We start from the raw sequence: 15867 nt of genomic DNA on the forward strand, positions 1-15867 counted from the left end.
GCGCATGCATGCCGTAGCACATGTATGGATCTCAGAGGAATCAGGAATCTCCTTCATCATGTGGGTCCTGGGATTGAACTTGGGTTTACAGGCTTGGTTGCAAGCACCTTTACCTCCATGCTGTGGAACCCAGGCTGGCCAGGTACCCATAATCCTCTTGCCTTGGTCTCTTGAGTGTTCTGTATATTGTATTCACATGTCCAGTTCAAGGTGAGACCCTGAGGCAGGGGAGGCTCTTCATTGTCCAGATTCCTAACCCCGGTCTGCTCCTAGGAGAGACTTCGGCATATCAACTCATGACACTGCCTGCAGGGTGCCCGGCCAATCTCCTTCACTCCTAGGCTCATGCAAAGCAGAATGAGCTATGATCCCACAGTGGAGGGCACAGGGAAACTGTCAACCACAGCAGTGGTGATCAGATCACAGCAGTGGTGTCCCTGATCTTGCTTGCAGCAGGAAGAGGAAATGAATGGGGAACTGGCGGAATTTAAATAAAGTTTAAATAAATGTGCCTGTATTCCCAACACTCAGAAGGCAGAGGCAGGAGAATTACTGAAAGCTTGTGGTCAGTGTGGGCTACAGAGCGAGACCCTATCTTAAAATCTCAAAAACCAAGATGGGATGCACCAACACCAGCCTCCTAGTTGAACAAAACACATCCTGTGCTAACAAGGGGCGGGAGATCTGTGGACACTCGACACTAGCTTTGTGGCTGTTTGTATTTTGAAATTACTGCAAAACACAGTTAATTGAAAAATCAAAGAATAGACCCACATCAATACAAACCCAAAGGAACCAAAAGCAGGACTGTGAACAGACACCTACCCATGTACACAGCCCAGACTGGAGGAGACTTGAGTGTCTTTGGACAGACGGATGAATTACAAGATGTGACACATACATGCTGTGGAATATTATTTAGCTTTGAAAAGGAAGGGAATCTTGTTATATGTGATAACATGGGGAACCCCTGAGGACACTGTGTTCACTGTAGTAAGCCAGCCACAAACAAAACCATACACCCTGCCAATCCCACTGATACGTGATAGGAAATGTAACGGTGGCTTCCGAAGGCTAGTCACGGGAAGCAAAAAGGGGGGTTCTACTCTGGGTTAAAGTGATGTTTCAGACTTTTAAGTTGAGATAACTCTGCTGCTCTTTGCACAATCCAAATGTGCGTACTGTTCCCGAAGTACATACTTGAAGATGATGGAAGTATGAAGCCAGGCTTATGACACACACACACACCTGCACTCAAGAATGCTGAGGCAGGAGGATGACACATTCAAAGCCAGCCTATGCTACATCATATTCCATTTTAAGAGATGGCAAATTTGGGGATTTTTTTCCCATTACAATTAATTTCTTTTTGAATCAAGTAAGTGATATAACAGCTGTAGTGTTTGCTCACTGAGGAAAAGGTGTCTGGGGTCTCAGGCTAAGGGGTGACTCCAAGACACTTTATCATTGGGTTGCTACAGATGATACGGAGCCCCACACTGGGCAGGCTTCCTGCTGAACTCCACCGTGAGTCCTCAGGCAGCTTTTTGACTGACATTACTACGTGTGTGTGTGTGTGTGTGTGTGTGTACTCACATTCCAGGTAACGATGTGTAGCCATGGGCAGTAATCAGGGGTCTGGGCAGTTGGCAACTCTGTCCCTCTAACCTTGTCAGGTTCTTAAATGATATTCTCATTATCTGGAAGTCTTCACGGTACACACACCATCTGGCTGGGAGCATCTGGGTGCAGCAGGGAGCCGGAGGCTGAGGGGCACACACCTTGTGGAGTGACTCTGGGGCTCTGTAAGCCAGAGGACTTCCTACTTCCTGTTTAATAACTAGACTCATAAGGGCTTGCGGAGCACGAGTGACCCGCACTTTGTCACCGGGCCTCCCTCAGTGACCCCTACCAAGATCCCTGTCCCAGTTCGTCTATCAGAGAAAGCTGAAGGGACTTCAGCAGCCATCAGCCGTCATTCCTCTAATTGGGTCTGGTGGCTGGAGCCAGGCCTCATTATTTTTAATTGGGGACCATCGTTCTGGAAGGAAACAACATGCAGATCATGCCTGGCTATTTGTGGCTTGCAAGTTCCAAGTGAAATTGCAGTTGGAGACTTCCAAGGACTCACACCAATCTCCAGTCTTCTCCATTGTCACCCAGGGTTGTCAGGCTCAAGATCGCCCTCGGCTTGGGCCAGTCTGTGTGTGTACAGAGACCTAGGCATCTAGGCACAGACTTAGCCACGGTTAAGACTTCACCAATATAACAATCCAGAGCAGTCGGATACATTGTATCAGTTAAGGGCAGTTGGATACATTGTATCACTTAAGTATCATTTAGATGTGGCTCTGGGCACGGCATCGGGAATAAATCAAACTTCCTTGTTGAAAGGAACTTATTTTCCCAATTGACTTCAAGACAAGTGACTCATCCAGTACAGCAGGCCTTTGAGATTTGTATCAGGCAGACTAAGAAATCCAGTTTGGAGAACCTTTAGCCATTTGCCTGCTTATTTGCCTAGAGACAGGGTGGCCCTAGGTAGTCCAGGCTGCCCCCAATTTCCAACCCCCTGACTTACCCTCTCCCATGTTGCAAGTTAAGAATTTCCCCAGCATATTCATCTAATAGTTAAAATATTCATTGATTTCAATCTTTAATGAAACTAAATATTGATATTCTGCGATAAGAATATCTAAGCTTAGGAAGAGAACTAATACTTTTTATGACCAAATATCTAAAGGACTTATTATAATGTTTGACTAATTTCTTTTAATAACTTTTTCTTAATTTAAAATTTGCATATATATATATATATATATATATATATATATATATATATATATATATCCTGCATGGATGTCTGCCACAGAGGCCAGCAGAGGGTGTCAGAACCCTCACAATTGGAGTTACAGGTGACTGTGAGCCACTATGTGGGTGCTGGGAACTGAATGCAGGTGAGAGCAGCTGTCTCTCTAGCCCCTGATTTGTTGTTTGTTTTGAATTTTCATGGAAGTGTGCATGAAGTGTTGAGTGTATTCCCCACACCCCCTTTGCCCTCTCCCATTCATCCTGTTTGTTCCCTGGGCATTTCAATACACTTTTGTGTCAAACACGGATATGTGATTTTACGTATCTACCAAAAATCTAGGCCCACAGATGGAAGAAAGCACACACCTCTGAGACAGGCTTAATTCCCAGAATGCAATCCGCTCCAGCTGTACCTAAGGTCAATTTTCAAAAGGTAACTGTCATTGCAAAAAGCTGATTCAACTAAAGGATCCCATTGGAGCATGTGGGGTGTCTCCTGTTTGTAAGCTCTCTGTGCGACGGCCCTTCTCAGACAGTGTGAAGCCTTCCTTGGGTGGGAATGGGATGGTAAAACATTTCAATACCAATTTTTTCATTTCTTCCTGCTGAAAACATTCAAAATTCTTCCTGGAGAGCTACTTTCCAAAGCACACAATGGCCAGATGTCAGGGAGGGTTGTCCAAAGGTGTTACGGGAATCCAAAAGCTACCCCTCTGGTCTAACACACCCAGAGCCCATTGGCTTCTGTCTCCATCCCCCTCCCCACACCTTTCCAAGCCTCAGGAGCCATTCACCCAACCTCTCCTCCTGAGAGATGAGGATTTTTATCATCCATCCTTTTAACACGCCATCTTTGAACTCTCCGCTGTGCATGTGCAGGCACAGGCGCAAGCGCAGATCAGTTGGATGGATGGACTTCTCTGAAGAGATGCTCGAATGTCATCTTTCTGTGATTTGAGCGTCTTGTTTGTCATAAGCAAGGAGATGTCGGGCCCCTAATGTTCCCAGCAGAATTTGTTGACTGACACCAATCAGAAACCAGAGGTGAGGGCTACGGACTGCTTCAGGCATCCGGAGCTTTCATTGGCTCTCCTGAAACTACTATGGATGTGTGTATCTGCAGGAATCTCTGTGTATATACACCTGAGCACGGAGCCTAGGGACTTGCCATTTGGCAAGCATTCTACCACCAAGTCGAGGTCACACAGTACAAACAAAAGGTGTTTTAAAAGAAAAACCGTACACCTGCAGAGTGGTTCTGTCTTGGCTTTGGTTTTTTTGTATGTGTGCAGGATCACGTGTGTGCAAAGACCAGAGGACATTGTTAACATTCCTCAGATGCCCTCTACTTTATGTTTTGAGGCTGGGTCTCTCTTCCCTATAGGCCGAGTGGCCGACAAGTCCAGGGAACTATCTGCCTCTATCTCCCCAGCACTGAACCAACAAGCAAGTTCTACCATGCCCAATTCCTGTAAAAATGCTTGCAGGGCAAGCAATTGCCTGAGTCACATCTCCGACCTGTCCTTAGGAGTCATGCTTTATAGAGGCCCCAGACCATGGTTACTTATTTGTAAATAACAAGTTCTTACACCTGGGGTTGGGTGGATACCGGCTCACACTACAGATGGGTACAAACAAGGCAGGGAAGTCAAAGAGGAGGGAGTTGGTTGGAGGCCACCGGTGACGTCAAGGACGGCCTGTTCAGTACCATCTCAGAATCCCAGCTCTCGGCCTGTAACTCAAAAACTGCCAAGTTACACCTGGGAGGAGACATTAGTCTATCTGAAATCTGCTATTGATCAGTTTGTCAGAAGTTTGCAGCTGTAGACTGGCTTATAAAACTGAAAAGGCCAGAGAGGGTGTGGGCTTCGGGCACAATTCCATCTAGTGTTTTCACAGTGGCCTACAATCCATGATTCTATTTCCAAGTGGTTTTGTTCAGTTCTGCCCTCCCTATGAAGCCTTCGTTCCTTAGCTGCACCAGACTTCTCGTGTCAAGTTGACACAAACCTAGACACACCTGGAAAGAGAGCCCATCTGTCCGTTTGTCTGTGGAGGAACTAGCCTCCATCAGATGGGCCTGTGGGCACATCTGTAATCTATGTTCTTGAGTATTAACTGATCTAAGAGGGCCCAGCCCACTGTGGGCGGTGGCATCCCTAGGCTGCATAAGAAAGGCAGCCGAGGGTGCCAGCAAACTGGCACTCCTCCCTGGTCTCTGCTCCAGTTCTTGCTTCCAGGGTCCCGACTCGGAGCTCCTCCCCTGGCTTCAGTAAACGATGGACTGCAATCTGTAACATGTAAGCTGAAATAAACCCTTTGCTCCCCCCAAGTTGCTTTCAGTCGTGGTATTTACCACAGCAACAGACTGGCACGGGTTGATAGCACTGGCAGCCGAGAGGCTCGCATGCTTGCATGCTCGTTGTCCCACTGTCCAAGGGGAGGAAGGATTTTTTTTTTCCTGGATGCTTCTAAGAGAGTGAACAACCTTGTTTCCCATTGGCCCATTGGACCTTGTGCTCCGCGCTGAGACTGAGTTAAGCATACCTGGAGGGAGGTGAAATCACGCCCCCATAGACATGTGACTGGGGTGCTGGGTGTGGGGTGGGGGAAAGGAACCATCCGCACTATGATCCATCGAGGCAGCTATCCAGTCACGAGAGAAAGCTTGTCTTGTGTGTGTTGGATAGATGAGGTGGAACCGGGAGCCATGAAGGCCGCCTTCAACACAGGCACTCTCACCTTCCTAACTGCAGCCTCGGTGTGAGGGTGTGGCCGGTGTTCCCCGTAGGTGTCTGTGGAACCGGAGTAAGTGCCAGCACAGCTCAGAGGCCCAACCTTGTCTCAGCAGGCATCCTCCCAGAGGGACCAATCAGAGGTCAGCCGTGGCGTAATGTGATCCAATGGGGTCCGGTTTCCACTGCTTGTAACCTCGAAGGGCCCGCTGTGTCCTCAGGTGGACAGCCGCAGGCACAGTCCCCGCCTCCCACGATGAATTATTCACCGTTCTAAACTTTGGCCGTCTAGAATCTCCACGGACCTTGAAGCGGAGTGTCGCACGTCGCAGGATCACCAGGCACTTCGAGGCAAGCTCTGCCCGGCTAAGAGTGGTGGTAACAACCGCTCTCCACTAGCACCATGGGATCCAAGGTAATAGGCGGAAAGGTGGAAACCTGTCTTCCACCAAGTCTAAGCGACAGTCCCTCACCCCCAGGCTTCCAAGACAAAAAAAGGACTGGGTTCAGCATATGAAATCCCGTACTTGTTGGGTGAAAATTTTTGTTTCAGGCCATCGAGTAGCTGATGACTCTTCATCATCCATGGGATGTGCCGTCATTAAGAACCAAAGTGCAGGAGGCGGGTGGGGTTTCTCATTTGTTTCGAACTGGATAAAGCATAGCTTTCTAAGATGACAGAATGGTCGCTATCTTAACCGTCCAGCACTGGAACCATGAGACCGGGGTGGTTTCTGGGGACTTGAGGAGTGGCTGGTGTATTGAGGGATGAAGGTGTTCTCTTGTCTTTTTAATGAGTGACACAGGTAGCTAGTGGTGATTGTGTCAGCCTGGGTACCTCGGTTGCTAACAGTGACCCTGTATTAGAGAAAGCTGTGGCGATTGGTGCCTGTACATGTACGTAGTGTGTCTGTAATTTTCTTTATCCAAGCTTCCTGGGTCAGCAGTGGGAGGGACCTAAAGAAACCAAAGGCAGAGAGAGCTTCAACGTAAACCTGCTCCCTATTTCTGGGAGCTAATTCTACTTACTGTACTTACAAGGGTGTTTTTTGGTTTTGTTTTGTTTTGTTGTTTTCTGTTTCTTTTCTTCCCCCCTCCCCCCACCCCAAAGAGTGATCTCAGCATGTCTGTTTAGAAAACATGATTTATTGATGGATCGTTTTTTCCTGGAGTTTAGTAGCCACACACAGGAGCCTCCCACACTGGGAATTCTAGCCATGGCCTGTCATGGATCCATTCAGCTAATTATCCACTTCTATAGCACCAAATACCGTTGCCTTGGCAACCAGCACTCGCCACTGCTTCGGCCTGAGGCCGCATATCTGAACGCGCAGGTGTGTGTACAGGGATGGCTTTCTGCAGACTGGCTCAGGGTGCGTGTGTGTGACTGCAAGAAGCCGCATCAGAGGGAGAACATAACCTGAGTGCTTGGTAGAGGGATGAGAGGTAGGCATGTCCTCAAACAAGGTCACGGGTCGCTTTTGATGTTGTGGCTGTGAGTGTGTGAGTGTGTGTGTGTGTTTGAGACAGAGTGAGGGTGTGTATGAATGTGAGCATGTGTGTATGAGAGAGTGTGTGAGAATGTGTGTGAATGTGTGTGTGTGAGAGGAGGAAGTGTGTATGAGTATGTCTATGAAAGCGCATGTATGTGTGAGTGTGTGTACATGTGACAGAGTATGTATGAACGTGAGTGTGTGTGAGTGTGTGTATGAGAGTGTGGATATGTGTGTGAGAGTGTGTGAGCGTGTATACATGTGACAGACTGTGTACGAATGTGAGCATGTGTGAGAGTGTGTGAGTGTGAAGGTGAGTGTGTGTGTGAGCATAGGTGTGAATGTGTGTATGTGTGTGTGGCAGAGTCAGTGTGTGTATGTGTATGTGAGAGTGAATGTGTGTGAATGTGTGAGGGTGAAGGTGCATGTGTGTGTGTGTCTGTGTATGCGTGTGAGACAGTCAGTGTGTGAGTATGTGAGTATATGTGTGTGAGAGAGAATGTGTGTATGAGTGTGCATATGAGTGTGCGTGAGACAGAGTGAGTGTGTGTGAATGTGTGTCGTATATGTGTGACAGAGTGAGTGTATGTGAGGATTTGTGTTTGTGTGTGTGTGTATGTGAGAGGGAGAGAGAGAGCATTTGTTTGTGTGTATGTGCGTGTGTATGAATGTGAGTGAATGTGGGACACATGTGGAGATGGGGACAACCTCTGCTGTCATCCTTTACCTTTCACCTGGTTTGGGACAGGGTCCCTTTTGTTATTTCCCTCCGTGTGCACTATACCAGCTGGCCGATGAGTGTCTGTGTTTGTTCTGTCTCTGCCCCCGTCCCCCACAGGAACTTCCTCCTGTACACACAGCACGCTTCCTCCCCCTTCTGGCTTTACTTGAGTTCTGGGGATGATCCTCCAGGTTGTGCAGCAAGTGCTGTACCCACTAAGCCATCTCTGCAGCCTGAAACACGTCTCTGAGCGAGCACACAGACCTGGCTGCCTTGCTTGCACTGTTTTAAGCTGAAACTCTCCTTCTTTGTGAAGTCCCAGACTCCCCTTGCAAGAGTCGAGTTTGTATCTGAAACCACTGCAGGTTTGGGAAGAGGGGATTGTCCCCCCTCCCCCTGCTCTTCCCTAGAGCAGCAAGCAGTGTCCATTCCTTTAGAAGTACCACCCGCCCACACCCATCACTCACACCCCCCCATAACAGGGCTGTAAATGAGCCTTGGTCACAAGAAACCAGGGCTTAGGGCTGCAGTGGGTGTAAGCAACTCTGTTCCCTGCAAACGTCCACACCACACATGTCACATCTGTAGCGTTACCACGCTGGTCCCGAAACCCTTCTGTCTGGCGAACCTTCCCAGATATATCATCTGTTGTCTAAAACTCATAAAAGGACCATTTAAAGCCATCTTTGGTTGGGGGCTGTATGTATATGACATGACGTGTGTGCGTGCCACTGCCCCTGTGTCAGTCTAGTCTTTGACTTTGTTTAAAGCAGGGTCTCTTGTTCACCACAGTGTGTGTTAGTGAAGTAGTGTGTTGTGGCGCTGGTGCTACCAAGCGCTTGTTCTCTGGCCTGTGGTGGTGTTCAGGGATGACGTATTTAAATCTCACTTTTTTAACGAGTGACATTTTTTTTTTTTAACAATAGTCGGGACAGTTGACTGTTTGTTCCCTCTAAGTGGATTTGGTAACGAGTTGGGAAGTTGTGTCAACCACTGAGCAGGGGACCCAGGGCTTGCAAGCATCCACGTCTGGTGGGCCACAGTGTTCCCAGCATACTCCCTGTTGTGGAGCATAGAGCATATTTTGTGACTTTATAGCATGGCAGACCAAAGGCAGCAGTCTTTAACTATTTTATTGAAAATAATTATAGACTCACAAAAATTGTAAAAACAAACAAACAAGAACAGAAAAGCCCCTATACTCTGGCCCTGGGGGCTACTTCACTCTAATTATGCCTTAATTCCTGAGAGAGGTTAAGACTGTCATTGGCACAGTGTCTGCTCTGTGACACATGGTTGCATCTGTGGCTTCTTGGGACAGGGCTACAACAGAGAAGAGAGATTTCTATCCTGAGTATTTGGCAGAGAAGAGAGACTTCTATCCTGAGTATTTGACAGAGAAGAGAGATTTCTATCCTGAGTATTTGGGTGCTAAGGCAGCTCCTTCATGCCTCTCTGTCCCTTGTCTGGTAAGGGATTCCCTCGAAGGCAGTGAAGTCACGTGTAACAAGTTGGGCTCAGGAAATAATGGGGTCAGATAGACTTCGTGGGTGGTAGTGTAGATTTCACGTTTAATTTTGCAACAGATTTCGGCGTGTCTAATTTAATTGATCATGTGTATTTTTTACACACACATTTTGTGTGTGTGTATGTGTGTAAGAGAGAGAGAATTTGTGTGTGTGTGTGTGTGTGTGTGTGTGTGATTCCTTGTGTGCTTGTCATAGCAAATGTGCAGGAGGCAGGAAACACTTTCTAGGACTTGGTTCTTCTACCATAGATATCCTAAGAATCTAACTCAGACAGTCAGGCTTGTTTGGTTTTGTATTGTTTTTCGAGACAGGGTTTCTCTGTGTAGTCCTGGCTGTCTTGGAACTCACTCTGTAGACCAGGCTGGCCTCGAACTCAGAAATCCGCCTGCCTCTGCCTCCCAAGTGCTGGGATTAAAGGTGTGTGCCACCACTTCCTGGCTCTGTCAGGCTTGTTAGCAAGCACCTTTACTCTGTGAGCTATCTTAGTGGCCCACAGTCTAATAATTTAGCATTACAGGATTGTCCAAGGCTAACCCAAAAAACAGGTCATTCAAGTTTTGCCAACCAGAAATAATTACTGTGTTCGAAGGGGGCGGGCATCACCCTTGCTACAAACAGATGGGGACAGGAAATCAGCACGTTTCTAATTAGATGAGCTATTTCCAAAACCCATTCGATATTACTAGAATCCAACTAAGGATTGGTCTGTAGGAAACAGAATTAGGAAAAAGAATTGCTATGCTTCAATGATTCTTGAATCAGGAGATTGTTTTATTAGAATAGCCCTCAAAGTAAAAAAAAAATATTAGTTTTCAATCAAATTAAATTTTCTTGATTTATTGTAGCAGGCACCACTCACATGCAGGCCTGCTTCATAAGGAACTCAGAGGAGGGTTTGCAGGGAATAGGTCTTTGCTCCCTTGATGGAATGGCGGCTTTGAGGCAAGCCCCCTTTACCCACTGAGCCATCTTGCCAGCCCATCATTCTTTATAAAGAAGATACTGGAGTAGCTCGTAGGAAGAGCTCAACCTGAGGCCGAGCTGTGGCCCGCCCTCCCCCCCCTCGGATCTTTAAGTGTCTCTGATTGTCAAGGCCCCAAGCACATTCCATCCTGACAGGCTTGAAGACTGATTTCCGTAGCTCTGTCTGTAGCTCTTTCCGGGTGACTCGCTGAGGAAGCAGAAGTGTGTCAAGAGCAGCCTGGTGCGTTTTCACGTGGCTGGTGTGAACGTCCTTTAAGTAGGCTATTTCCTTCTAGTCAAACTCAGCCAAAAAATAAACATTTTATATGGAAAGTTGGAAAGAAAGTTGTCATCTCACCATGACAACTAAGGATGCTAAAGGACTTCCTAATGAAGCACACTTTGATTGGCTTTTTCTCATTAAAAGCTGGGGGAGGGGGAGAGAGAGATGCAAGATGCCAGCGGCTCACAGTCCTGCCAGGAGAGCCAGTCCCCGAATTCCACATTCAGGTAAAGGCAGACTTAAGAGCTTACCTCTAGCCTCTGTGTACATGAATACACAAAGAGAGATTGTTGATTTCTAGGGACCAGGCACCTCCCATGATGCCTTGTACGCATGGCTCAGAGAGTATCTGCTGCTGTGCTCTAGGTATCAAAACAAAATCAAATTATAGTAATGATCATGGTTATGCTTGTGTCCCTAGCAATTAGAATTGTTCAAATTTCCAACCTGATGGTATTAGGTTTTTTTTTTCCCTACTGTAATGGAATACTAGAGGCTGGGTAACTTTATTTAAAACAAAACAAAGAAGCAAGACAGGTGCTTAGCTCACGCCTCGGGAAATTCAAGATCAGGAAGCTTGAAGAGAGAGCACTTTGCTAGAGAAGAGACGCCCATCCGCCCATGTCCCCAACCTCTTCCGCCTAAACTGATAAAGGGTCCCATGAGAACCCCCTCAACCCGTTCTGAGGGGAGCACTCTCAATGACCCAGGGAGCACTCTCAATGACCCAGGGAGCACTGGGCTCCTCCTCTCGAATGTATCCCCACCAAGGCTCCGGTACATGATCCTGAAGGGACAAAATGCACGAAGGCCCCTTGCTCTCCAAATTACAATAGAGAGTTAAGGTAAATCTTTACCATGGTCGTTTTACATACCACTCATCATTCCGTCATTCCGCTTCGGGGCTGGGAGACCGCTCAGCCAATAAAGTGTTCAAGTGTGAAGACCCGAGTTCAGATTCCTAGCACCCACATAGAAGCTGGGAGTGAGGGTGCATGTCTGCAACCCCAGGTTATACAGACATGAGTGGGAACAGGAGAGTCTATGAGGCTCACTGGCCAGCCTCATTGTTGAAAGAGAGACCTTGCCACAAAGGAGATGGGTGACGCCTGAGGCCATCCTCCACACGGACATATGTGCACACACACATAAACACATTAAAAAAATCCTTTAAGTGGTAACACTGACCAGAGGTCACCAGTGGACCCAGACAAGGTCGATGGAATCCACACATCTACAAGCCAGAAGACATCAGATCCTGTTACAGACGGTTGTCAGCCTCCGTGTAGTTGCTGGGAATTGAACTCAAGACCTATGGAGGAGCAGCTACTGCTCTTAACCACTGAGCCATCTCGCCAGCCAACCGGGACGTTGCTTTTCAAAGTGATACAAAGTATAGACACCATTATCTGACCACGCCCACACAGAGGAATGGTCTTTTCTCTTTTAAAGACTTACTAGAGGGGGGTGGCCTGGTGCTACTGCTTAAAAGCGCTTACTGGTCCACCACCAGGACGTGAGTTCAGATCCTCAAGACCTACATCAAAAGTGGGTGTGAGTCACTAACCCTGGGGCTGAGCGACAGCAGAAGATTCCTGGGGCACACAGGCCAGAGGCCCAGCCAGTCAGTGAGTTCCAGGTTTGATGAGAAATTGTTTCTAAAGAGGGAAGAGGGAAAACAGTGGCCGAGAAGGACACTTCACGTCCACCTTTGGCCCTACGGGCACGTGTGCTCACACATGTGTGATATGTGTTCACCCATACACATACACTCACAGGAAAAGTCCCCAGAGCTGTGGTATACATACATGTGTGTCTGTGTGTGTGTGTGTGTGTTCGCACGCGTCTGTGCATGTATATGTGTGTGCTTTTATGGCTATATGTATTTTTAATTGGCATGTAGTACGCATGTTTGGGGGGCTCTGTGCTGTTCTCTCTCTGCACGGTCGATGGCAGACCCCCACCTCAGTTATAATGGCATCGGAATGTTCCAGATCCTCTACAGCTTCTACTTTGCAGTCTCCGCTTGGGCACTATCTGCCACAGGCCCAGCTACACGGGATGAATGTCCTATTCCTCGCTCCCTCCCTCCCCCATGCTTTTCTCGGACCCTGGTTATCTCTTCTAAATCTCTGAGATCTGAGCTCAGCTTTCGCCTGTAAATGAAGTCACGTGGTCTTGTCTCCCTGGGTCTGGCTTATCTCACTTAACACGATGTCCCCATGTCCCATCTGGGGTGCTGCAAATGATGGGACTGCCTTTAGAGAGCTCTTTCCCTGTCTGTCTCGAGTGTGTGTGTGTGTGTGTGTGGCGTGTCTCTTGTGTGTATGCGGTGTGTGTGGTGATGATGACGGTCACAGTAGTGCTGTGTTATAGACTGAGTAGGATACCCAGCCATTGGCCTCCAGACCCCACATTACACATGTACTTCACATACGTGTGTGTGTGTGTGTGTGTGTGTGTGTGTGTGTATTCCACAAGCACCATTTTTTTTTTTTTTGGCTTTTTCGAGACAGGGTTTCTCTGTATAGCCCTGGCTGTCCTGGAACTCACTCTGTACACAAGGCCGGCCTCGAACTCTTGAACTCAAAAATCCGCCTGCCTCTGCCTCCCAAGTGCTGGGATTAAAGTTGTGCGCCACCACCGCCTGGCACCATTTTTTAAAAGATGTGCAGTCTACTAATTTTCCTTTTAGCCCAAAGAGAGTCAGACTTCAGTAAGAGGGAGGGGAGGTGGAGTCCACAGTACTGGTCCACACACACCCCACTGCCAGTTTCTGTCGTGGGCTCCCAGACCACGGAGAAGTTTCTGTTCTTGGAGAGAGTAGTCAAAGATGTCAGGAAGATGCTCCTGAAAGCGCCTTCTTCACAAGTTCGTATGCAAACAGCCCAACCAAGAACCTCTGTGACCTCAGGGAAGGCCCAGTGTGTGGCTAGAAACGGTTGCAACCCTCCACAGTTGTTTGTTTTTACATCTTTAATTTTTTTAAAGATTTATTTATTTATATATATTTATTTATATGAATACACCATATTTATATTTATTTATTTATTTATATTTATGAATTTATATTTATTTATATGAGTTCACCGTAGCTGTCTTCACACACACCAGAAGAGGGCATCAGATCTCATTACAGATGGCTGTGAGCCACCCTGTGGTTGCTGGGATTTGAACTCAGGACCTCTGGAAGTGCAGTCAGTGCTCTTAACCACTGAGCCATCTCTCCAGCCCACATCTTTAATTTTTATTCTTTTAAAATGATGTGCAGGTACTCACAGAGTCCAGCAGGGGGCGTGGAATCCCCTGGAGCTGGACTTAACACAGAACATGGGTGCTGAGAACCGGATACAGATACTCTGTAGCTGCAGCGACTGCCCTCCGCCCCTGAGCCGACCCTCCAACCCCATGAAGTCCTTCTCACTTAGCGTGTTTTAGGGAAAAAAAGCAAATGTGTCTTGGCTTCCACGCCTTCCTCCCGGTACTTAGACCGAGAAGTCAGGCAGGGCATTTATAACTATTCCCCCTCCACCTGTAACTCCCAGGAGCCAATTAACGCTCCTGAGCTGCTCTGCTTAACCAGCAGCCGCCCTAATCCTCGAGGTAATTTAGAGGCCTCGTTCAGTTTGCTGATATATTCCTAATTACACCCATTGGTGATTAAGAGGCCGCAGCTGGATAGTAAAACGCTAACTGCCTGCTGGTCGTTAGATCAAAAGATAATCCTTCATTTCAACTTCCGGGCTGCCAGCCTGGGATCCATCCGTCGTTGAACAGACGGTTGGTCTCGGTTTAGCTACCTTAGCACTCGGAACTAGGGAGAGCATCGCCTGAGAGGCTTCCTGACAGAGCCTATCTGCGTCTGTGACGTAGCCCAGGCTGGCCTTGAACTCTCATCCTCCTGTCTCGGCACCGGGAACACTCAGGCTCCACCAAGCCTGGCTGAGATTTAGCTTCACAAGTCCAAGTCGAGGGGCACAGGGTTGTGTTTGCAATCTCTGTTCTGTTGGTGCCTGCAACTTTAAGAACCGGAGAGTCAGGTACTGGGGACCTAAGGGAACCAGGCTAAGCTGGCAGGAAGCCTTCTCCACGCACTTTGGCTACAAGGCCCAAGAGAGCCTGGCATAAGCCTTGAGGCCAGGCTGACTCTGTGGCGGTCTTACAGTTCTACCATGAGACAGCAGCGCATATACATGCCACATGCACAGAATCACATACAAGCACATACCGCACACAGACATTCATAGAGACAGGGACACACATGCACACATGCAACACACACAGACAGGAACAGACACACCACACAGAGATGCACACTCCATGTGTATACACACAGAGACAGACACACACGCATGACATCACACACACACGAACACAGACACATATACACATTTCACACACAAAGGAACATATATAACACACAGAGACAGAAACATACACACCATATGTACACACACAGATAGACACACGCACACATGGCATATCACACAAGCACTAGACACATGAATAAACGCACACAATGCACAGAGAAACATATACACCATATGTACACAGAGACAGATACATACACATGACATCACACACAATATACATAGAGACACATGTATCTACATACACTATACATACATAGACACACAATGCACACAGAGACAGAAACATACACACAACATCACATATGAATACATAGACACATGCACAATCACACACTATACATACAGAGATACATACACATGGTACATATAACACACACACATAGACACATGCACACCCACACTAAACACACAGAGACACACAACACATAGAGACACAGAAACACACACCCCATATGTACACACACAGACACATACAGGTTGCACATATCACACACACAAACACAGACACGTGCACACACAGAGACAGACATGTACACATGCCCTGTCTCACACGCAAACACATAGACGCTCTTGCACACACTATACACACAGAGGCTGAAATAGGGCTGGCTCTGCTCCATTGAACACACACACACGGATGCTGAAATACGAAGGTCATGGACTTTTCTTGTGTCACCAAATATTTTCAGTCCCCTCCAGTCATTTCAACGGTGAGTGTGGTTTCGGCCTTCACAAATGGCCAGGGTCTGGATCACGCTTCCAGGCCAGTTGGCTGACCCCGTCCAGAGCGTGTTCATCTCTGTCAGAGCTCGCTGCAGGCTGTCTGTCTAGAAGCTCACTGGCCTGGCTCGGGGCCAACAGCTTCATTAGGAATTTCGATTCCCTCAGCATGTGCCACATTAGCTAGCGTAGCCTTGCTTGCCACTGGCTGACCGCAGGCAGGGTTTGTTTATTAAAAT

The sequence above is a fragment of the Grammomys surdaster genome, unplaced genomic scaffold (assembly GCF_004785775.1).
Source record: "Grammomys surdaster isolate TR1022 unplaced genomic scaffold, NIH_TR_1.0 164, whole genome shotgun sequence".
NCBI classification, from domain to species: domain Eukaryota; kingdom Metazoa; phylum Chordata; class Mammalia; order Rodentia; family Muridae; genus Grammomys; species Grammomys surdaster.